At 42.5% G+C, this 23,184-nt stretch overlaps 1 protein-coding gene across 1 annotated transcript in view; it reads left to right on the top strand.

Moving 5' to 3' along the window:
- Window positions 1-23,184, top strand: part of CDH4 (cadherin 4) — a 412,843-nt gene that overhangs the window by 344,663 nt on the left and 44,996 nt on the right. The window lies entirely within an intron of this gene.

Here is a 23,184-nt window from a genome sequence, read left to right as displayed (position 1 = left end):
GCTTAACTCTCTTTATATTATCTTTGGAAGCAGTTACACAGCCTGTATTCCACACACTTGGCATGTTTCATGATGGCATTCTTGTATCATTTCCAGATTAGGAAAATGTCTTCTGGTGTGTGTTATCAACCTTGTGATTTTGGTTTTGTGTGCAACTCTGTTTTTAATACCTCATCTTCTTGGCATTTTACAAGGTACGGCTTCTCCAAATATAGAAAAAATATCATTTCAAAGGACAGAAACATGCTCTGTTAGTATGAGCTATGTAGTATGATTCTTATAGCTCTGCCTTCTTTGATTCTGAGCATAACTCAAGGAGAAAGCATTGAATATTAAACATTTAACAAAAATCAGCATAGCATCAGTGGTGGGTTGGAGTGACCGTGAAGGAGGAGGCATCAGTCTGTGGGTGTGAAGTGAAGGGAGAACTTAAATTCTGCCTTTTTTTTTCCCACTTGGATTGTATGCTTTCTGGAGGGTCACCTGTCCACCACAATTGGGAGGGTTTTTTTTTGTCAACTTGCAAGTGATAGGAGGGTCATTTGTTCATTGAAGGGATCGCCACTGATAGTATGCTGATGCAGGCAATGTAGCCTTGTATAGCCTTCAGCTCAGGTGTTTGAGTTCAGGCAGTCCCCACAGACAAGAAGTCTGTCAAAATCCATTTTTTTGAGAGTGTCGGGTACATTTCTGAGAGAAGGGATCAGAAATTGGGTTCGTTCTTCCATTCTCTCCTTTCCTCTCTCACAACTGATAGCAGGGACTGAGTGAGTGCACAAGGGTGCCCTGCTGCTGACACCAGCCTGGAGAGATGACACCCTCCAGCACGTTGGGCATTTATTTCCTGCCAGATCAGCCCCATCAACCCTACTGCAGTGCTGTGACAGGTGATGGCTGTTGTGCATTGCTGTGCACATCATTAATGTGTAAATAAGCGTTCATCAGCATCAGTGAACAATCTTCACAAACTTCACTTACATCAGCACAGAGAACTCAATGACTCGTGCCTCTTTCCTTGGCTGCTTAGGGTTGCTTTGTGGCTTCGGGGGTGCATGAAGGGTACAGAGCAATGGGGGTGGCCCTCGAGAGGACAGCAGCAGGAGACCAGGAGGAAGAATCTGAGTTCTGGCAGAAAAATGGCTGTATGGGAATGACAGAACATTTATTGTCCCCCTGACATCAGCAGGGGCAAGCACTTTAATGTAGGGCTTTACAGATAAAGAAAGGTCGTAGGTTTATATTAATTTTAGAGGCATGGATTGTGATAGCAGGTTGAGAGGTTTTAATCTCAGGAAATCAGCTGGAAAAAAAGTGGCAGGTGATAAATAGGGGAAAGGGTAAGCCACAATGATGATATTTTTTCAGATTTATCTCCTTGCATCTGAAAGATATTAAAACTTACAAGGTAACCGTATGCTTCATGTTCGTCCCCTGTTGCACCAGGTCTGGGAAATGACAACAAGGTGGCACTTTGTGTATGGAAATCTGGTGCTGAGCATCCCACAGCTGATAGCAGGGTGAGCAAGGGACAGTGGGGACGAGTAGAACAAGCTGCTGTGGGCACAGTCCTGGGGCTGCCCTGCAGCTATGGGGCATGCTCGTTCCCAGTGCTCTCTGCTGCCTTTCAGGCTTACATCTGGAATCAACGGAAGGTTTCTATTTTATTAACATCAAATTATATTAGGTCTAAATTGAAAAATGTGTCTAAGATCTCCCATGACTGTATCGCAGATTGGTTTTTTGTTTTTGTTTGTTTTTCGTCAAATCTTGAGCAAGCTATTAGGAGTAAATTTGGTTTAGCTACTGACATTTTCTTGTTATTAGGAAAAGGAGCCGAAGAGCAGTATTTGGAATGCAGCTTTGTGTAAATTAAAATGTTAACAAATCTGACCTATTCAGCTGAAACTACTACAGCCAAGATAAATTCCCTGGATACCAGTTGTTTCTCCAAATGCTTATTGACACGTTTATCAGGGCCTATAACAGTTATTTTAAGCTGTGTTGAAAGACAACCAAGCTTGCAGTCTCAGTCCAATCCTTCCACTTTGCTACTGCAGTGCAGAGGTGCCTTGAAGCAGATGTGAAAGTAACTGTCAGAGCTGTGTGCTTTCGGAGGAACGGCTCCATATTCCAGATCCAACCTTTGTTTTTCAAAAGGGAGAAAGGTTGCTTCAAAGCTGGTGTTTCTAGCTCAGCATCTCTTCTGTGTGCTCTCTAGCCTAGTGCTCTCAGCATCTCCACTTAGGGGTTTGTTATTTATTGGTTTCTTCCATTATGTTCAATTCAGGAAATGTCCAAGAGGCTGGACTGAGCTTTCTGTCTTGCTTTGTGTTGTGAGACGTGTTTCTGTTAACCTACAAGAATCCTACTTAAAGACAAATTTGTGTTGTTTACTGCTGTTTCTAAACCCTCATTTCCACAAACCAAGGGAGGAAATTAAAAACTCAGCCTCTAAAATTGTGCTGATCCCTCTAAATGTGTCTGACATGCAGTATAGCTGAGGTATTAAAATATTGATGGCTTTAAATTTATCTTACCTGGTTCCCATTCATCTGAATGTAAATACGGTTACAATGCTCTGTGTCCATCCGCTCATTACCACTGAATGGATCCCCAAGGAAGATAAAGATAATTGGACTGCACTTCATAAAAATTATTAAAGGAGGACAGGTTGGCAATAGTCTCATTTAAGCTCCCGGATACCTGAGGGTGAAAAATGCCAAAGGTGGAACAAAGAAATGTCTACCTCTGAACTAATAGGGAAAATGATAGGGATTTAGTGTATGCCAGAGGTTCAAATGTACATTCAAGCAACCGGGTTGAGATGAGAATGTTAAAAGCAGATACTTGCTCGAATACAGGAAATGTCAAGAAAATGTATTACATTTGTAGCTGATTTAGGAAACTTAGGGGGGAGAGATGAAATCATGATTGGAGTACAAAATTAAAAGGGACAGCTGTGAACATAGGAGATGAACAGGTTGTAACAAAGTTCAGCGGTGGAGGGAACCATGTTATTTTCTTTAATTTATGGCAGGCTGCTGCAGAAATGGGTGGTGCTATAAGGAACTGCTAACCCAGTGATAGCTCAATTGAGCGGTTTATCTGAACTCCAGACGTCATTGCTCTTTTTTTTCTCCACTCAGAAGAAAACAAGAGGTAAAAAAGGGTTGGCTGTCCCCAGCTGGGGCTCAGAAACAGTCAGAACATCGGTATTGCTCTTTTCAGTTCTGGAAAGAAGCATTTCTCCTTGTATCAATGGCAAAGGGACCAGAGCTGTTCTGTGTGTTTGCTCTGTTTGCCCATCCCTGCTCATGCTGGGGTCTGGCAGCCACCTGTGAGCTCCCAGTCCAGTGATGCAGCTCCGTCAGCTCTTCTGATTTCTCTGGGGGCAGAATATCTGTTCCAGTAGCACCGCAGACCTGCACTGGGGCTATAGAACATGCAACATCATCTCTAAAGAGCTCCCATTAAATATTTTATGAACACAGACTTCAAGCAAGCAAGGAAAAGAGAAAAGGAAGAAAAAGATATGAGAGAAAAGGGGCTGGTTGATTCCATGTTTTGTTGGCAGGCCAGTAAACGTCGAGATATCTCAAATGTCATCCAGGCTTATTTGAGATAATAAGTGCTTCAGCTCGGCGGTGCTTGTAGCATAATGTTGCTAACTTTCTGAGCCTTCCTTTGAAAGGAGACCCTTCCCAGTGTGTTCGTCTGGTGCTAAAGGAATGAAGGCAGTCAGGAGCTCTGTGCTGCTTCCTCAGAATTTCTGGATGTTTATACTTCTTTTAAAAGTGATCGGAGCTCTGCTGCTGCAAATGTTTTTAAAAATACATGAAATCCAATTCTATGATTACTACACTTGGCTTTCCGAAAATGTGATGTTGCTAGCCTTCCTTAAGTGAGCGGAAGATAAAAGGGAGCTCTTGCCAGGAACTGAGTTAGTGCCTTATTTTATTTATGGATGAAGCGGCAGGATTTGGATGGGGAAGAGGGAAAGTTCTTTTTGTTGGTACAGACTGTTGATTTCTTTTCCAACACTGTAGCCTTAGGGCAAATACACATTTGTGTTAGAGCAGAATTCTGAAACATTATGTTAAAGAGAAGAAAAATTGTGGTACCCTGCCCCTACAAAGGATGATTGGTTTCACCATCTGTAGGAACTATTTCTTCTAGGAAACAGCAGTCAGGCATCAGCATGGGGGGTCCCTGGACACATTCAAGAAAAGAGTAGATGTCATTTAGTGGCATGGTAGGATGGTTGGACTATGTGATCCTAGCAGTCTTTCCAACCTAAATGACTCCATGATATCTCCAGGTCATTGCTTGTACCTTTTCAAAATTTCCCTGTTGACTTTATTTCAGATGTTGACTGAGAGTGAACAAGGTGATGGGAATTCATTTAATAGCATTTTGGTTGCTACAATTTGTCCTTTGTGGAATATTCCACAGGCAGCATCCCACTGGTTTGAGATTGCCCAAATACAACATTTCTAAGTAGGGTTTGTCCCTTCCAACCACCCAATACACCAACTGCAGCAAGCGGGTAAGACAGAGCCTTGCTTGCTGCACCAGGAAGCTTTTCTCTGGCCGGACAACCCATTTCTATGAACTTGGACCACAAACCCCCATAGCTGGCTTCCAGACTTGCAGGCACTGAAGGTGTTTTGCCTGTGTTTGCTCCTGAGAAGCCACACAGGCCACATTTCATCGCAGGGATGGGTGAAGCACGTAGACATTCTGGTGGATGAAAGCCACTGATAAATGTCCCTTATCACTGAATGCTGTGCTATTCTTGATACAGTGTAGATTTTTAGGTCCATGTAATAAAAAAATATAAATAATAAGGCTTTATGTATTAATATGCCTGAAATTATCACTTAAAGATAAAGCTGGTTAAATTATTCAGTTATAAAATTATCCCATTTCTACAGCAGCATATCCTGTCAAAGAAAGAGCTGATTAGCCATAAGCTGAATTTAGCCAGTAGATTTATGCTTGATTCTGCTTTATGTTTCTGTATCATATATAGGACTAATTTGAGCTTGCTCCATCACTCCAGCATGCATTTCATTTTCTCATTACAGGCAAGGATGACCTTTTTCAGCAAATTATGGAAAGGAGCACTCCCATTCATCAGTGAAGAAGGTTCATTTTGTTAACACCATTTAGTGCCTTTGGAAATGTATTGTGTGCCTAGTGGAGGGCCACTCGTAGTAATTTGACTTAGTGGAAGTTAGCAGATGGAAAGGGCTTGGGTCTGCTTTGCACGCTTTTAGCCCAGCATTGATTCATGTCTTAATATTTTTGATTGGATTTCCTTGATTATAAAACTGATAGTTTGGTGGTACTGCTAGCTAGGTAGAACTGTGAAACTGGTGAAGTTGAGGGCCTGGAGGATAAAAACATGAGCAAGTATCACACTAAAAAAAAAAAAAAAAAAAAAAAAGACGGGGTTTTGGAGATGATGGTAGGAACTTTTAAAGAGTAAAAGCTTTCAAAAAAAAAAAAATGCTCGTGAATAGGTTGGAAACTGAGGAAGCCCAATGACCAAAGAGGAAAATAGCCATTGTATTTAATTCAAAAAAAAAAATTAAAAAATACAAAAAATTCAGCTGCAGAATGATCAGGACACACATGCAGAATGATCAGCTGCACACATGATCAGGACAAATGGTGCTGATCTGCTGGCACAGTGTGGATGTGGATTTGTGTAAGCAGGAGCTCAGCTTAGCTCTGGTTTCCTCTCCACACTGCTTTCCACCTCGTACTTTAAAAGTAATGTCTCTGTTGTCACTGGGGTTTTAGGAAGTTAATAACATTGCCAAACAAAGATAAACACTAATGAAGGCAGTAGGACAGAGAACACAAGTTAATCATGGTGCCTAGACAGGCAGAGCACACTTCATGATAGCCTGCATTGCTGGCCCCTGACTGTTAGCTGTCATTCCATCCCTCACACCTCTGCTTTTGGGGAAGGAGCAGTTTGCACATCCTGCAATAGTGCAGCCAAACAGTGCCTGTTTGATTAAAGGAGCTGCTCAAGCTGATGGTTTCCATGAAACCTTATGCTCTTCATGCTATTTCAGCTGTGCACCTGAATTCCTTGGGATACAGACAGTCATGGCCAATATGTTGCCAGTCCTACAAATCCTCTCTGCTCTAACATTTTATTAACGCTGATTTTGAACTCACCTCCAGCAGTTCTTTCTGTTGCTGTTGGCTTTGCTGAAGTGCCCTATTCATGATTGGGGCACACTGGCTTCCCCAGCTGGCTCCTGTCCTTCAAGAGATGAGAACATCACAGTGGTTTGTGAGGGATGAGGAAGGACCCATCATTTTTTGGCCATGCCAACAGTTTCAGGGATTGGTTTCACACTTGCAGTAGCTGAAGGGGTTTCATCTACGATCAACGATCCTATGATGAGAAGCTTTATGGCCTGTGGCTGTCAGAGGTGCTCATGGGGATGTCACCTCAGCCCCATAGCACTTTTGTCTGGAATGAGCACCTGACAAATGGCTTGCAGTTGTCTTGCGCTTGTCCCAGCATTTAATTCCCCATCACGTTACATTTTTAATAAAGAGAACCAAATGGAACAACAATGCTGCTTTCATCAGTCTAGTTGCTCTGTGAGGTTTTTCGTCTGAGGTCCCTGTACACTGTGTTCTGTCTGAACATACAGGCAGGAGGATGCTCCAGCCACAGAACAAACAGAACAAGTGCAAGAACGTAACCTACAACCAGTTTACATCTCCCATAGAGAGAATTCCACCTAGAATGAGTTTTACCCTTTGACTGACACTCATACATGGCGTATGAAGTTATTTACTGCCAAAGTAGCTCCCAGTTCAGTTTTGGTTTTGATTTCTTTTTATTTTTTTTCTTTCTTTCATTTGGCTTATGCTCTTGTATCCACCTGGCTTCCTTCAGGTATTGCTGGCATGAGGATGCTACAGCTTCTGCAGGAGACTGTGCTGATTCACTTTCTAAACTGTAATGACTTCTTATTCATATATGGGCACGCTGCTGAAGAGCTGTTATCAAACTGAAAGGCTACATGATTTGGGGTTGACCTACTCTGATAAAACAACTTTTGAGTTTAATTGAGTTTGATTATAGAGTCTGAGGAAGAATAGGATTGACACCCAACTTAATCAGGTCTGGTTTCTTTTCTTTTTAAATGTGGAAATCTTCAGAGCCTCTCCTGTATGAAAATTCCACGTATACTAATCGGCCTACAGACCCTTTTCTTTCTTCACACACATTTTAGTATGTTCTCAGAGTTCTGGTACAGTCTGGTTGCACTTGTTTCAAGTTGCTCATAAAATCCCACCTCTTTCTACAGTGGGTTGGTTTATACATTATTCAATAGTAAAATCCCAGCTGAATGGGAAGAGAAAAAAAAATTAAGTATCGGAGTGGAAAGCTCACCAGGTCCTTAGCATAATCTCTCTGGTTCAGACCTGCATTTCATTTTCCATTTGAGCTTGTCGTACAGTAGAGACTAGTGTATCTTTGCAATTTTAGATAGAAGCCTACCTGCTCAGCTCAGGCAGATTTAAACTTTTTTTCTCTGATACATCACATATTTTCCAGCAGCCCATTCCCCTCTCTAAAGGGATTATTGTCTAAATCTGCACCAGGTCAAGTGAAATAATTAAACACAAGCTGGCTCCGCTAATTAACTTATCCACAGACCATTGTCTGTTATTAGCATTTTAAAGAGAGGCTTGCTTAACTCTTTCTAGTTACTGTGGTATTTGTTTAACAACATAACCCATTCCTATAAGCATCTTTGACTACATTTCTTATTAAAATATTAGCTCTGACACATTTTCTAAAGGATGACTGAGTTTACAAGGTGCTTCAATCTGCAGCAGTGACTTTTCCTAACAAAGCATAAGAAAAAGACAACTTTTGCAAAGGCACTTCACTGTCAGAAGTGAGTCCTGTATTCTGACAGTATTTTTTAAGTGGAAAGTTATCAGTATAAACAAAGGAGAGACCATTTTGTGCTCTGTGATGCAGAATTAGAGCAGTGGTGCATCTGGTGTCTATAGTGCGTCTGATCAGAGCTTTGGAGTAGCATCAGGATCATGGGGCGTGTAGTTGTTGGTCTTTCCAAAAAGACCAGAATGTGTGAAAGGGGATACAAATGTGGAAGTCTGCTATTCTGCACCATTAATACTGTATAATTCATTAAGTTCTGTACTAATTAGTATCCAAAAAGGGTGCAGAAGATAGCTCTTTGAAGGGGAGTACAACTGTTCTTGTTCAATGCTTCCAAAGCATCACCAGCCTGCCTACAAGTCATCACAACAACCTCAGGTACCACACTTTGGAATATCTTGTTTTGCTTTCCCCAGAACTGCACATTAAAGCACCCAGGAGCTGGTAGTTGCAGAGCAGTGAGACATTGTTCTCTCGTCACAGTAATCTCACTTTTTTTCCCCCTATTTTTTAGGATAAATATTTTCCTTTTTCTTGTTGTTCTTTTATTCCAATTTTTAAAATCAGTGGGGATTTATTGTAAGAAATTCTCATTAAGTAGAGTATGTGTCAGTACAATTATGTTTTATTCAAGCAGTTCATTTCTTATGCTTAAAATGCTTTCTGTTTTGAATGACTCTCTAGAAAAATAAATGTAGTTTTCAGTTAAAGTAAACAGGTCACATACCGAGTGACCTTATATCTAATGGCTAAAATTTAGAAGGGGAACTAATTGGATAAAACCTGGTGACTCATATTATTCAGGCATTCAATAAGTTGGCCTTTACAGTCTTAATTATACAGCTTTATGAAAAATAAATAGATTGCAGTTTCACATCCATACCAATATGGAACTCAGTTTAAAAGGAAGAATCTCATTTTAATGGATAAAACTTTGGGCAGATGCTCAGCCAGGGTAGACCGGCCAGGCTGGTGTCTGTTGTCTCAGCATGGGAGGCAGGGTTTGTAGGTCAACTCTTGGAGAATTGGTATCACTTTTCTGGTAGATCCTTGCTTTCCTGAGGAGAGGATTTGATACCACCCAAGCGAACGCGCAAAACAAAAATGCCCACTTACAAAGCGCCGTCTTCACCTTCTCAAGGTGAATTTCAAAGAGATAAGAGGAGCAGAAATACGTCTTCCTTTGTTTAGGTCTACAAACCTGCAGCAGTGGGGAACTGTCCCAGCTGCACAGATCTGCAGGGTCTGAAACATCCGACAGTACGTTGCATGTGTTTTGCTCACAGGAGAGCCTGTACTGAGGTGAACTGAAGTAGCAGATGAGAGGCTACTCAACACATTATTTATTCTGGAAGTGGTTTGTTTTGGAGACGTGTACGTTTCTGCAATTATTTGAGCCATTAAACTTCAGCCCTGAAAATGCTTTCATCTTGGCTGATTCCATCTTTTTGTGGCCATGGCAATGCAGAGGAGTCTGATGGGAAATGCGTTATTAGATTTGTCAATTATGTGCATTTTTTCCCCCTGGATGTTTGATACCAGAAGACATGATGTTTGGCAGAAAAGGTAATGAACAGCATTTGCTTGCAAATCAGCACCTAGATGTGGATTGAATGAATACATCTTTAAGCACAAAGAGAAAAACTTAAACGATTACCAGGATTCCTCACTATCCAAAAATCTGCCCTATGGATTAGAAACAAAGCAGCTTCCATCAGCACGGGCTAGAGAAGTGCTGAGTGAATACATGGCTTCTATGTATTGTCTATTTACAAAGCAATTCCTGCTCTGGTTATGGCTCACACCGACATAACTAAGCTGAATTCCATGACCTGGCATTACCAGTGTTAAAATAGCCTGCAGACCAGGGAAATCCCAGGATGTTGGATGGATCTTTGGTTGATGCCCCACCTGGAACTGCTTTTGTCACAGTGGCACATTATGAGCACACAGGCTGGAGAGAATCATAGAATCCTGAAATCCTTAAGGGTGGAAAAGATCTTTGAGATCCCCAAGTCCAACCCCGACCCACTGTGCCAACAGACTACATCCCTCAGTGCCACATCTCCACAGTTTCTGAACACCTCCAGGGACAATAACCCCACCATCTCCATGGGCAGCTGTGCCACTGCATCTCTGCTCGCTCTGAAAAGTTCTAATATCCAACCTGAAAGAGAGAGCTAGAGAAAATCTCAGCTACATCCTTGTCAGCACAGGTTGCTGCAGCAGCAGCAACCATCTGTGATGGTAGATGATCCTGATTGGGCATGAAACGCCCCACAAGAGTTCCCTGTCCCTTGATTAGGTCAAAATAATGAATCTAAAAAATCGTAATTACCAATCAGAAGAAAATCTGGAGGAAAAAAAAGAAAAAATAGATCTTTATTTTAATAGCAGCAAAAATGTCACATTGATATTGGCCTTCTAAAATGATGTTTGGCATTTTAAAGATCAATTTTTTAAAAAGTTGTCTCAAGCCATTAAAAAAAGAGACTGTTTTGCAGTGTAAGAATAAATTCCAAGTAAAAGATTTCAAATGCCTTTTCCTGGGAACAGTTTCACCATTGGTGACTTCCGATGAAAAAACATTGTAATGTTCTCCACCCACTTTCATCCCTAGGCCTTTTCAGCTCTCTGTATGGTCTCTGCCACTGCTGTCATCCTACCATATCAAAAAGGGTATTTAGGAATGTTCTGCTGAGAGCTAATTCCTCTGTTCACCGTAAGAACCTATTAATGTAACTCGGAGTGACCGTCGCCTGCAGTACAGCGTCTTCAAAGGCTGACTGACAGGTTTGAGAAATGGATTTTGCATTATTGTGCTGACCCCAGATGCTGCACCGGGGTGTGCTGAGAGAGGAGCACAGACCTGGTGTTTTCTTACAATGTCCATAGGAAATAAGACAGGGTAAACAGCGTAGTTAATAACTAGATGCATCAAAAAATCTTGCAAAAACTCATTTAAAGTTCCATAAATTATTGTTTGTGTTTTCACACAGGCACTTATTTTCAAGTCTAACCAGCTGTATCTCTCCGGAGCAGCCCTAAATACGTACACCATTACATAAACACACAGTTTGTTGGGGGATTTTGTGCAACGAGGTCCAGGCCCTGTTTACTTCACAGCATTGCACAGACTGTGAGAAGGAGGTGTCTGAATTTCAATGGGACACTTTGACACAGAAAATCCCAGCCTCAGTATAGTTTATGTTTCTAAATGATAGGGTGAGAGATACCTTGAAAGAAGACACAGTAAATAACATGATAGATTTTTTTTTGCAAGAGAAATTTAAAAGTAGAAAGTCCGAGCAGATGGTCACGTTGCATTTAACATCTCTCACCCCCTCTCAGCCCAGCCAGCCACACCTGGAGTATGCTGATGTGCTGGGGGGCCACTGACAGCCTTCCCAACAGCATCGTGCTTCGCCATTTATTTGGAAAGCCAGATTATTGCTATTCGAGCAGAGTGCCACGTCATGATCCATGGTAATAACACCCCCTGCCTGCTGCTGGCGCATCATCATCTCTCAGGAGGCAATTACCTGGTAACTGGGGATGCTTCCCAGAGCTGTGCGTTGCTTATGCTCCACTCCAAGCCCCGTCCACGTAGCTCAACCCAGCGCTCAGAAGTTCATAAGTGCCCCTGAAGTGTTCTCCAGTGGGCCCCTGGGTTTTGTAAATGAGAAAATAAACAAAGTGACTCAGGGCACGGAGAGACTCCTCTGCAACTTCTCTGTTCCAAACAAGAATGAAACATGAAAGAGTAATCTGAAAGACACGATGGCTTTTATTGAAGAAATAATCAGAGAGTCACTTATCAGAACCAGAAAACCTGCAACCTGATTTATCCTTTGTTGCATTATAAATAAGAATTATATTTGTTCACAGCAAACAAGCCTGAAGTACACTGCACCACGTTGCTGTGAGTGACGCACAGGCAGCAACAGAATAAATTCTGCCTGTCTGTTCCATTAGGTGATTTTGTTTCTTATGTTTCTTCTCTTTCCATACCTGGAATGAGCTGCTTTACCATCTCAGAAGTGTGATATGACTGTGTGCCAGGGCTGTGCTCAGAGTAGCGTGGAGAGGCCAGGTCTGGGCTGGGGCTGTGCACCCCCTCTGCGCCCCCAGAACATTGGGGTGCTGCAGCTAGCAAAGGGGCTGAAGCACTCTGTCTTTTGTGCACAGCAACAGGAGTTTCTGCAGGCAGTATTCTTACCCTGTTTCCACTTCTCATGTCAAGACTGGCAAGAGTTAAGCTCTGGATTCAGAGGAATGTATATTGGCTGCTCCAAAAATAATGCTTCCTGTTTAATTATGTTGGCCCATGGCATCAAAGGTGGATGTTGGTGGGATGACGGTGGAGGTTGGACCTTCCCACCAATATCCCATTACATGTTGCTGTGATGTGACAGATGGCAGCAGATGTGCAGTCTACACAGTGGTGTCTGACATGGAAGTGCATAGAAAGCAAAGGTGTGGAACTGAATTCCTCCATGTGGAAAACAAGGCACCCACTGACATTCTTCGACACTTGCTGAACATTTATAGAGACAAACAGTGGATGTGAGCAGAATGAAGCAATGGGTGGTGAGTTTCAGCAGTGGCAGCAGTGACAGTGAGTCACCTTCGCTGGTGCAGACTTGTACAAGGGCAGCAGCATGCAGACTCTAGTTCATCTCTGGCAAAAAAGCACAGCTAATGGTGGTGACTATGTTGAAAAATAGTGTTTTGTGGCTGAGAATTTGCTCCGTCCAGTAGTGTTATTGTGCACATTGTATCTGTTGTGGTTTCCATGGAAATAAATAGAAGGCATTTGTTTCAGAGCAAACATAGAAAATGCCATTCTAGGTGGGACAGCTCACGTACTTCAGCATCCCCTCATGATGCAGACATCTGTCAGAACTTCAGCCATGAGCTCCTTGAGCTCCGTGTTTGGTGTTTACGTCCTGCAATAGCATTTAGACGTAAAGTGACGTGGTATCATCTGAACTTGGAACACAGTAGCCACTTCCACACTCTGCCTTGACTGTTGGAACACTTCTTGGCGGGGGCTGCTGCAGGCTTCAGCTCTCAGTCCCTTCAGACTGAATGGCAGCTGATGGTGCAGTGGCTGCCAGCGTGGGCATCCTGCTCACTCCGTGCCCAGCTCTGCAGAGCGGCTGTGTGCCTCACAGCCCGCTGCCGAGCAGCTCCTCAGGTAATGCTTCCGAGGGAGATCTTTGACTTTCTGTGCCTTCCCAGAGGAATTCGTAATTACTTCCCCCTTTATCATAGAGAGCAGCTGTAGGCTTCAGCTCCATTAGAATTGCCCTGGTAATTTCACAGAAAACAAGGGACATTAACGTTTAACAAACTTATGCAATAGCAGTCCCCACCCAAGTCGTTAAAAGTGTGTGCAATTTTCAACGGGTGCTTCAATGTGTTTTTTGATGAGTTTGTTCATTTCTTTTCCCAGTCTGTTAAGGATATGTTTATACATACCTACACGGGTGTTGTTCTGCCAGAGGTACGGACAGGAGTTGCATGGGGCCTCGGATGTCACCTCCTTGCAAACCCTTTAGCTGTGGCTGTAATCTCAACCACAGCAGTGAGGAGAGGCGTCACCGAAGAGTGGGTTCGTGTGTGTGGGTCTGCGTGCAACTGTAATAGTCCAGTTGAGCTATGTAGTGATTCTGAATTATGTCTATTTGGAAAGACAGGATATCATAAAGGCTGCTAATATGGTGGAAAATTATATTAAGCTGAGACAAGACAAAGCTGATTATGTGCTAGACTAGTGCAGATGTGCCTGGCACTAGTCATTTATGCATATTGATTGATCTTAAAGATAGTAGAGCAGGGGATGGGAGTGGTGTTTGTACGGTTATTGATTTTGTTTCAACTCCTTGGACTGTCATCGTGAGCTTTCAGATCCAACCATCATGACTGATGCAAGTCCTGATTAGAAAGCTTGATAAGAAAGTGGGCATCAGGCTGGTGTCCTACCCAAAGAGAATATACTGTTACATCCTTTTAGAAGCAGATAGTTCCCTTATTTCATGCAGATATTCAGAAACATGCCAGATTTGCCCATTTCAGTGGTTTAAAATTCATTGGAAGACTGCAGTTGGGCTTCAGCAGGCTTTGGGTTGACCCTGGACTTGGTGGATGCTACTGACCTGTTAAACCATTGAATGGATTGAGTGTGTTTGCATGGAATGGCTTACTATATGATACCCTTCTCTTCAGTTTTGTAAGAGGAGGTAATTCAGTTTCTTAATTGACTAATTCTTGCTTTTGCACACCTGCGCAAGCAGAACTGTCTTTTCTCCACCTCTCCTACATTCTCAGTAGCTAAGCTGTATACAGGACATTCTCAATGCATTCTTTGTGTGTATTCTTATTCCTCTTGAGTCTTTATTAAGAACAGTATTCTTTCATGGTGCTGTGCTTAGGGCCACTGAACTCTGCCACTAGAACACCCAGCTTCCTGGGGCTCTGTCACTGCCCCAGCATCATTTGCGTGGAGCTTGAAACATGACACGAGTCAAATAAGGTGCTGATTTTCTGATAAACAACGACTCTAGGAGCAGGGAGAATTAGACCTTCAACAGCCAATGAAATGGATTTGTGGCTGTTTGCCCTAGAAACTTCCTAACAGCCCCATTCTGGCAGTTCAAACGTGTGTATGGCCGTCTCCTCCGTGCAGATATCTGCTGATACCAATATTGAGTTCAAATGTCTACAGTTCAGCTCAGCATTGAACTGTGTGCATAGCACTTACTTTGAATTATGTCTGAGCTAAGGTAAAAGAGCTCTATCTGTGATTATAGGCACCAAAGACAATATATTGAAATTCAGTTACTACAATGTACACATCATTTATCAGCTTCCTGCCCAATAATGCCAGTAGTTGCTGCTCAGAAAATACAGTCTGATGGATTACCTGCTTCTCACCATCTTACTGGAGATGAAGAAGGGCAGAATTCCTTCAGCACCATCAGGACTGCAGCTTTTTCTTGCTGGAGAGAGGGACTCGGTCTGAAAAGAACAAAAGATATAGACAGGAGGAGAGTTTCAAGGAGCTTTGCTTCCTCCTCTCATCAAGAGCAGGAGCAGCCCACTGACCCCATGCAGTGCACGTGTGACCTTTTGCAGAATTCGGCCTGCTTTAGTGCCTGCTCGTGACGTGCTGCTGATTAAAGCTCGTTTTTACATTTAAAGCAGCTGTGATCTGGACTTCTGGACTTAGATCCATAATAGCCAGTTCTTGCCTGGGATCTAAAAAGTGGGGTTGTAACATGAATATCAAATTGGAGAGAAAAAAAAATTAAAACAGAAATTACCTTTATTTCTTACCAAATTTCTATTCAGTTCCTGCTTCCTGTTTTAACAGCGTAAGTCATATTTGGGCAGGAAAAAAAGAAAGCCCACAACATAATTGCAACCATGTCTAATTAGGCAGAGCTATGTAAATGTAGCGTTTCTACATGATTATAAATGTCAGGAGAGCCTTAGATAAGACATGAGAGTTTTGAGTATCTCTTGTGTACCTAGTCTAAAATGTCCTTATTGCTAATCCTATTCATCTGGAGTTGCTTCCTAATTAGAATATTTATGTGCTAATAAGGAGGTGAACAAGACACTCCAGTTCTGTTCCAAAGGTGAGAGTAGGGATTCATTAGACTCAGCGTCTCTGTTTTGATTGCTGTACAATGTAATTAACATTGTGCTAGACAATCATTTTAGATTTATCTTAACAACAAATATTTAAGAAGATTCCTGTTGTTGTTCTCTGAGTCTGGGTCTGATGAAATGATGAGCAGTGATGTCATCAGCTTTGAGGAACTGAGTTTCCAGGATGTTTTTTTCCTATTTTGTATTGCAAGCTCTTTTGGTCTCTGTTTCTCAGTTGCATCTGAGTCTTGCCCTAGCTAAAAGTGAATCTGTTCTGCATATTTTATGAATGCATATTATATAGCTGGGATGTGTTTTGCAGCAAATGCTTATTTCCTTTTTTTTTTTTTCTTCCCCTAGAATTTTCAGTTGCAGGTGTATATGCAGTGACTTGGTATTAAAATTTAAAAAAATAAAATAAAAAACTCCAAAGTCAGAGGTGGTTCAGCTTTTTGTAAGCTCCAGGGCCATGGGAGCACAGTTCCTGGCTGTGTGCAGTGTCTGAATGCATTTCTGTACATTCCCTTCTCCACGGGCTGTACCATGAATTCTACCCCACTGGGTTTTAGGCCTTTGTGATCCACCACTGGAGAAGTATGAGGCTTTGAGTGCTTCTCCTCTTTTCCTCCTGAAGGGAAGATCCCAGGCATTCGTCACCATCCAACCCAAAGGCTGAGCTGCTGAAGACATCTTCCAGCTTTGCTCCTGCTTCACCCTTTCTTGCTTTTGCAAGAAGTTTCTTATTTCTTGCTGCCAAAGAAGAGTTCTTCTGACAGACCTCTGAGCACAGCCTGAGGGAAGATGCTGCTTTCCTGAAGTCCATGCATGCCACCAACCCCAAACCATGAGTGTGCACAGAGCTCTGCTTGAGTACTGTTGCTCAGACCAGGGAAGACATGTGCAGGGCTCCCAGGTTCTGAAGTATTTCCTGCTGGATGTTGGGTGGGACCAAGAGGCAGTTCCAGCCCTCCTTCTCTCCATATCCTTTTCCTTTTAGCCCTACTTGTGTCTGCAGTCTATGTCTGTAATAAATACAAATGCTAAATGGTTCTCAAATAGATTTTTGCCAATGCTGTGGCATCTCAAAATCAACTCCTTTTGAAGAGTAACCAGCTCAAAGCAAAACCTTGGGGTTTTGATCTGCTCTCTTTGCTTTCCATCACATAACAAGAAACAGACTCAGTTGTCTGAGGAAACAATGTTCTGTTACTTTAAAGGTGTTATCAGAGAAGTTGTTAAGATGGCAAGTCACGTTACTTCAAGTCTTCTCTGTATAAATTAGCTAGGTATGAGAATCTCAGAGATAATGATAAATATAGCATCATTCTACTGCTGATGGAAATCATTATCAGCCATTATCAACTTTAATTAATATATTCACATTATTCAAATCCAGGTAGAAAATGTTCCTTGGCATTGAGTCTAGAATGATATGGTACGTGGCTTTTTGTGCAGTGTGAAAAGCAGCTCGGTGCTGTGGAAGCAAGGAGAGAAGCAGGGCCCAGCTCATCGTACATCCTATAGCCCTCACCCGTCTTCCACACCTGTGTACAAGGGCAGGAAGATCTCATTTGCATGGGACGGTTCTCTCCTTTGTGCATTTCTTCCACACCTGAAGAGCTTTGCTGTTTGTGGCATCTCTGTTGTCTCCGTAGCAACCAGGGTAGTGCTGGGGAATATACAATCGAAGGTGCTAGGCATGAACACTGGTAGCAAATGTGTTTTGCTATGAAAAATTATTGAAAACAAACAGAAAACATGGGCTAAATAAACCTCTGCTAGTACTAAATGGAATGCTTCTTGAAAATTTGCGTTAGACCTCAGCAGCACTTTAAATAAATAACCAATATGTCCCTTTCTGGCTGAGGATTTCCATTTGTTGATTTTGTTTATTTTCTCCTTTCTCTTCTATAAAACTACCAAGCCCAGATCCTTCCCTGTGCTGTACACACAGCACTGAAAGCAGAAACCTGCCCCTGTGCAGCTGCACACAGCAGGCTTCACTATACCCAGAAAAGACAATGAGAAAACAACCCAAGTAGGTGCTCCTGCATCCCTCCCCATGCCCACCCACAGCACTGACAGCATGCCCTCAGCTTGGGCTCGCTCATCAGGCAGAATGGCATTACCTGGCTAATTGCCTTCCCTCAGGTGTACCCTGAGCACTGCCAGCAATGTGCCCAGCCTGGGATGCTCTGCTCTGTTCAAAGCGGTGAGAATAGCATCCCTGTGATGGGTGTCGTGGCTCCACACCTGCCCCTTCCCAGCAATAGGACTGATTTCATTTAGGGCATGATCTGTCATCTGAATCAATGACTCTGTGGGCTGATGGTTTAGTCAGAGACCCTGAGGACTCAAAGTAAGGACCTGTTGCAGCTGGTTTGAGTTAGTGCTTTGTTTCTGCTGTCAGATAATAATGTTTCTAAACTTGGACTGTTCTGACATTTGCCACGAGAAGAAAGAAATAAAAAATCCATACAGCTTCCATTAACTGAGAGCAAGGTAAACACCACAATTGGTGGGATGAGATAAAACCTCTTCACCTCTGGGACACAAATGTGATAAAATTACATATATTTCACAGTCTCACCTTATTCCCCATGGGCAGTTAATCTGTCTCACAAAACTTTTGACACACACTTATAGCAATCTCTCCTTCTTAGGAGAGACCAGGGGCCGAGTCCTCCCTGCACATTCTGCATGGAGGGAATGGTCTCACCAGTTCCATGTGGAGCCCCAGTGGTGGACAGCATTGCAACTCTTAGTTCTGAGGAGTTATTCATACTGGATCATACCATTTCCTTTCTAATTTTCAGAAAGTATCAGCACTAGAATAGGGACTATCATTTGCAGCTAAGGTAGCCTGGACAGATAGCAACTAACATGTGATAGCCTGAGATGGGCTGTGAGTGGAGGTGGGAGTAGGCCCTGAGATGTGGCTAAAGCACCGTAGATCTGTACCACAGCTTGTCTCAGAATAGAATTTGTATATATTCTTAATCTGAACTTTCTTTCTGCTGGGCTAGTTCTAGTTAGGAATATAAAGGGATGCCAAACTTTGCAGTAGATCTAGTTAGAATGGCAAAAAATCTCTTTCTTTCATAAGTAATTCTGCTCAGGAAATCGGTGCATCTCAGCAAAAGGGCGTTTCTTGCACATAGAAGTCTCAGCTAAGGGCGAGGAGAGAGGAAGTAACATTGCCAGTGTGGGTTTGATCAATATAGCTCTACTTCTGTGTGTGAAGAAGGCTTAAAACTGTATTTAGCATCTCAGCCCAGGCTCCCCAAACTGATGAATGCCTCTACAAAGATAGCCTTAGTTCCTCAGTCTGTTCCTCATTTGAGAAGTGGGGATAATTCCCAGTTCACAGAAGTTTAATGAGGATGAATTTGTCAATATTTGTGCCTGCAAAGAAAATAAAATATGCCAGCATTATTTACAGCATAGCAGTAAGCTCGTCAGTGCAGCGTCATAGATGATCAGGTCATGGGTTAATTATCTTGGCAGAACTGTGCACTGCGATTTTTCATTTCAGTCTGTTATTTTTGAATATCTTATAATGTACGCTACTAAATTCAGGGTCATTTTGCTTTTTGCATGAAATTCAGCTCTTCCATACATTTTTTAAGAGGAAATGGAGCCAGAACTAGAGAGAACTGAAATGCTGAAACTCCCTCTTGCAGCAAATCGCCAAAAATCTGCTACATTTCTCCAATTATGTAACTGCAAAAATTACATTTTATCACATAAAGACAGTTGGCAAGTTCCTCTTTCATACCTTGTGGCAAGGTGAAGTTAATTCCACATTGCACAAATCTGGTTGGTTGGCAATGGGGTCTCTCTGGAGCTGACTCCATTTTAAATTTTCCCCCGCTGAGATGGAACATGCTTCTGGTCACTTAAAAGCCTTTGACACTTGCAGAAATCCCATGCATCCCTTAGATGACAAAAAGCATAGAAATTAAATGCTGTTTGATTAAGGCTGTGATCTGAGAAAATTAAATTTTGCCTTCAGTTATGGAAATGGCTTGTGGCCACCTCACCATCCTTGTACGTTTGGTCACGGAAAGGGCCCACGTTACCCTGGAAAAGGTCTCTTTTACATCTGGGGCCTTCAAGGATTATAGAAAATCCTTCTTGGTCTGCTCCTTCCCATATCAAATTAGTAAATACAGGCTTTACCTTTCATACTTTGTGTACATCAAAACACTTCTGGAGTCATTTCTTAACAAAACGCCTTCTCCTCCCATGGCTGACATAGAGTGCTTGTTTCCATGATGATAACGATTGCTTTTTTTGTAGTTTCACCTGGACAGACAGTGATGCTGCTCTGGGAGATCCGATTAAGGCTGACAGCCCCAATACGGAAAGGAAAACTCCTGCACATCGCAGAGAACGCTCGCAGTGGCATTCTGCCAGCCCGGCTTTTCTGCCATTTCGCTTATCAGCAGTTTCTTAGTTCATCATGAAGCTGTTTGTTCCTCACTTCCCCAGTTTTTTTTCTTTTTATCTTGTCGGAAGCCTTCCAAGCAGGCAGTGCATTGAGTTGTACAGGTCGTTACTCCCCGAAGCAGCAAGCTCTGCATACAGTTGAACCAAACCACAGAAGTTGCAGACATTGTCATCAAAAGCTCAAATTCCCCGCAGCCACTTTCCATTGCAAACCTATGGCTGTCAATGTAGCCATCGATTTTTTTATGAGATCTATCTGCTTCTCATCCTCCAAGTGTTGCACCCCAGGGTGCTGCAAGGCTCCATAGTGAGCACCGTGCTGCTGACTGCTCTCTGCAAAAATTGCCTTTATTTGGAGGCCTTCCTTTTGTAAGAGTACACATGGCTTCACTCAGATCCATTAGTGCAGTGTTTAATTAAACAAAAATCTTTCTTTTGTATTTATCTAGTACATCTACAGATAAACATTAGGATCATTAGCTTCTAAAACACTGCCAAAGTGCCTTGCTTCCAAAGTATAACATTTTATCCTCCATTAATCCTAGATCTTGTTCAGTGAGTGATTTGTAACATTCAAGTGATTGTAGCTATGTTGCATTGTTAAGTTATCCCAGAATTTATTACTGTATTTTGCTCTGTTCTTGCATGATTTTGTCCATCAGGTTCAGTGTGGGTTGTATCCCTTTTTCTCCTCCAAGACGGAGTGCAACCACGAAGCATTGAATCGATGCAGATTTTCATTCCTCGTGCGTTATGTCTTTGATGTTATTAATGTATACATACAGAACAAGATCAAATCTTGTTCGCGTTCAGACATCATTGTTTCATGTCATGGAGCATTCTCCCACTCACAGGATGAGCTTTGGTCTGTTTTTCCCACGGCACTGCAGATCTCCTCCCTTGCACCTGCTTTCACACAAGAGCTGACATTTCCCTCCCCAGCAGAGCCTGTGGGTTGGCTCAGGGATCAGCCGTGCTACAGGGACTGCCGGATTGCTGCTGTACAAAGCAACCCTAGAACTGCTGCTTTAACAGAGTGGTTGCCATATTTCTGTGGTTTTGGGGAGGAGAGGACTGGTGGGGGCAGATGGGACTCCTTGCTGTGTGTCCTGTGGCACTCCATCACCGGGGCCAATCTCATAGACAGAACATAGTGACCCACGTTACTCCTAGGTGTAGTTCTCATGATGGTCTTCCAGTTGTGCCCCCACTCACTCACCCAGCCCAGCTGATCGCATCTGGGTATTTGTCACAGTACCTGGGAGAGCAGAGCCCTCTTGAAAGCCAGGGAAGCAAAGCCAGAGCTGTCTTTGACAGAACCCCCATTAGTATTTCCGGCTTCACAACCACACCAAGTTTCTTTTCCAGTAATTCTGTCACATTCTCTCTCAGCATATCGACACAGCGTGACCCCACCCATACTGTGTAAAACAGCTCTTAAGGGAAATACAATAGGGAATATCTCACATTAATCTCTTTGCAATTATTTGACTGTTTTCCACTAACCTTTCATTCTGCCAAATTTAATTAAATCAGCTGCTTTTCCAACTATAACTTGTTCCTCCATTATTTGAATGTTCCTTTCAATTCATAGGGGTGAAGGCATATGTGATAGCAGCTAGCAAGAACTTAGCTGAGCTGTTTTCTTAAAAGTGATGGAATAATTCTCAGCAGTTAACAACGAATAGCACCAAATGTGTTTATATTATCCAGACCATACAGAGTCAAAACCATACCGATTCTCAAAGTTTGACTCCTGACTGCCACCCTTCTGCCATGGCTAAACAGACAGGAGTAGAGAAAATGGTTTGAATGTATTACACTGAATATGTCTCACATTGGTTTGTGTTGTGTTGTTTTTTTTTTTAATTGATGCATTGATAGGATTTGGAAAAACCTCAGAATTAAGAGGTTTTGCTATAGCAGCAGTGCCACGAGCGTGGAATTTTGAGCCTGTCTGCACAAAAAAATGAGACCAAGTATAAATTATAAGCAATGTTATTAATATTTATTCACCTACGCTGATCTTCTTGATGATCTTTTTCATGCTTCCAGCCCAAGAGAGCTTAAAGAAGGCAGTTTTACCTGGATTGTGAGAGGCTTTTCGTCCTGTTTTTAATCAAGTCACATAGACCAGAAAACAAATCAGGCTGATAAAAACAGAAGTCAGGCTTACAAGGAAAGCAGCTGTAACAGCTAAATGGCTTAAAGCAGAGAAAGTAGGAAAACAGCATGTGGGGCTAATGATGGGTGGTTTTCAGGTTTCAGAATACATTAAGGCATTCTCCCTGTTTATTAAATTGCTCTGGCAGCGTTTGAGAGTAAAGGTTTTGTGGTATATAAAAGTGCAATGGACATAATGAGGATATTTTTTTTCCATAAGCCTGGCCTTTGGGTAACCACCAAGATGATACACACTATAGGAAGGATTTGGTTTTGTGCAAGTCCAAAGCATTTCCTCAGATTGTTGCTTGCTTTCCCATCCCTGTGGTCTGCCTGGGGTTTTTAGGTTTTTTTCCCCTCTCTCAACTCTCTCTCCTTTTGTCAAAAAGTGGCAGACACAAACCACAAGCAGCATCAATTTAATGCTGGCAGATTTTCCAAAGGGCACCTCTCAGCAGCGACAGTCACTCTGTGACCACCTAGACATTGAGCTATTGCTTGTCTCTTCCTGTCCAAGAGAAGCTGGACATAATTTCATGGTTTTACAAAAATTGCCTCAGCCAAAAGATGGAAGGTTTATTCCTCAGGTCTCCTTTTAAGTGCTTTGCAAGATGACCTGACATCTGTGGGGCACAAAGCCTGCAAAACATTGACGTGAATTGAAAGCATTGTCTGAGTTGCTTCTTGTTGATGCTGAAGTCCAAAGGAACACTCCTGCAGTGCTGTATGGATGCAGAAGGGCTCTGAGATGGGTCCTTCTGCATCTCTCCTCCTCACAGAGCCCGACTGCTCCTGCAAACGGAAGGATTTTATTCTCACGATATCACTATGAGATAAGAAAGTGTTTTCATTTCATTTTGAAGTGTTATTTTCAATTTCTTGGAGGCACAGAAAAATTAAATGACCCACTAAAGGTCACTGGGGGAGTGTTTGGGAAAATGCAAAAGGAACCTATGCTG

This window comes from Centrocercus urophasianus, unplaced genomic scaffold (assembly GCF_019232065.1).
Source record: "Centrocercus urophasianus isolate 14NV4802_14NV808 unplaced genomic scaffold, USGS_Curo_1.0 seq_38, whole genome shotgun sequence".
NCBI lineage: Eukaryota > Metazoa > Chordata > Aves > Galliformes > Phasianidae > Centrocercus > Centrocercus urophasianus.
The sequence above is the reverse complement of the archived record's forward strand: the minus strand, read 5'-3'. Positions and strand labels throughout refer to the sequence as shown.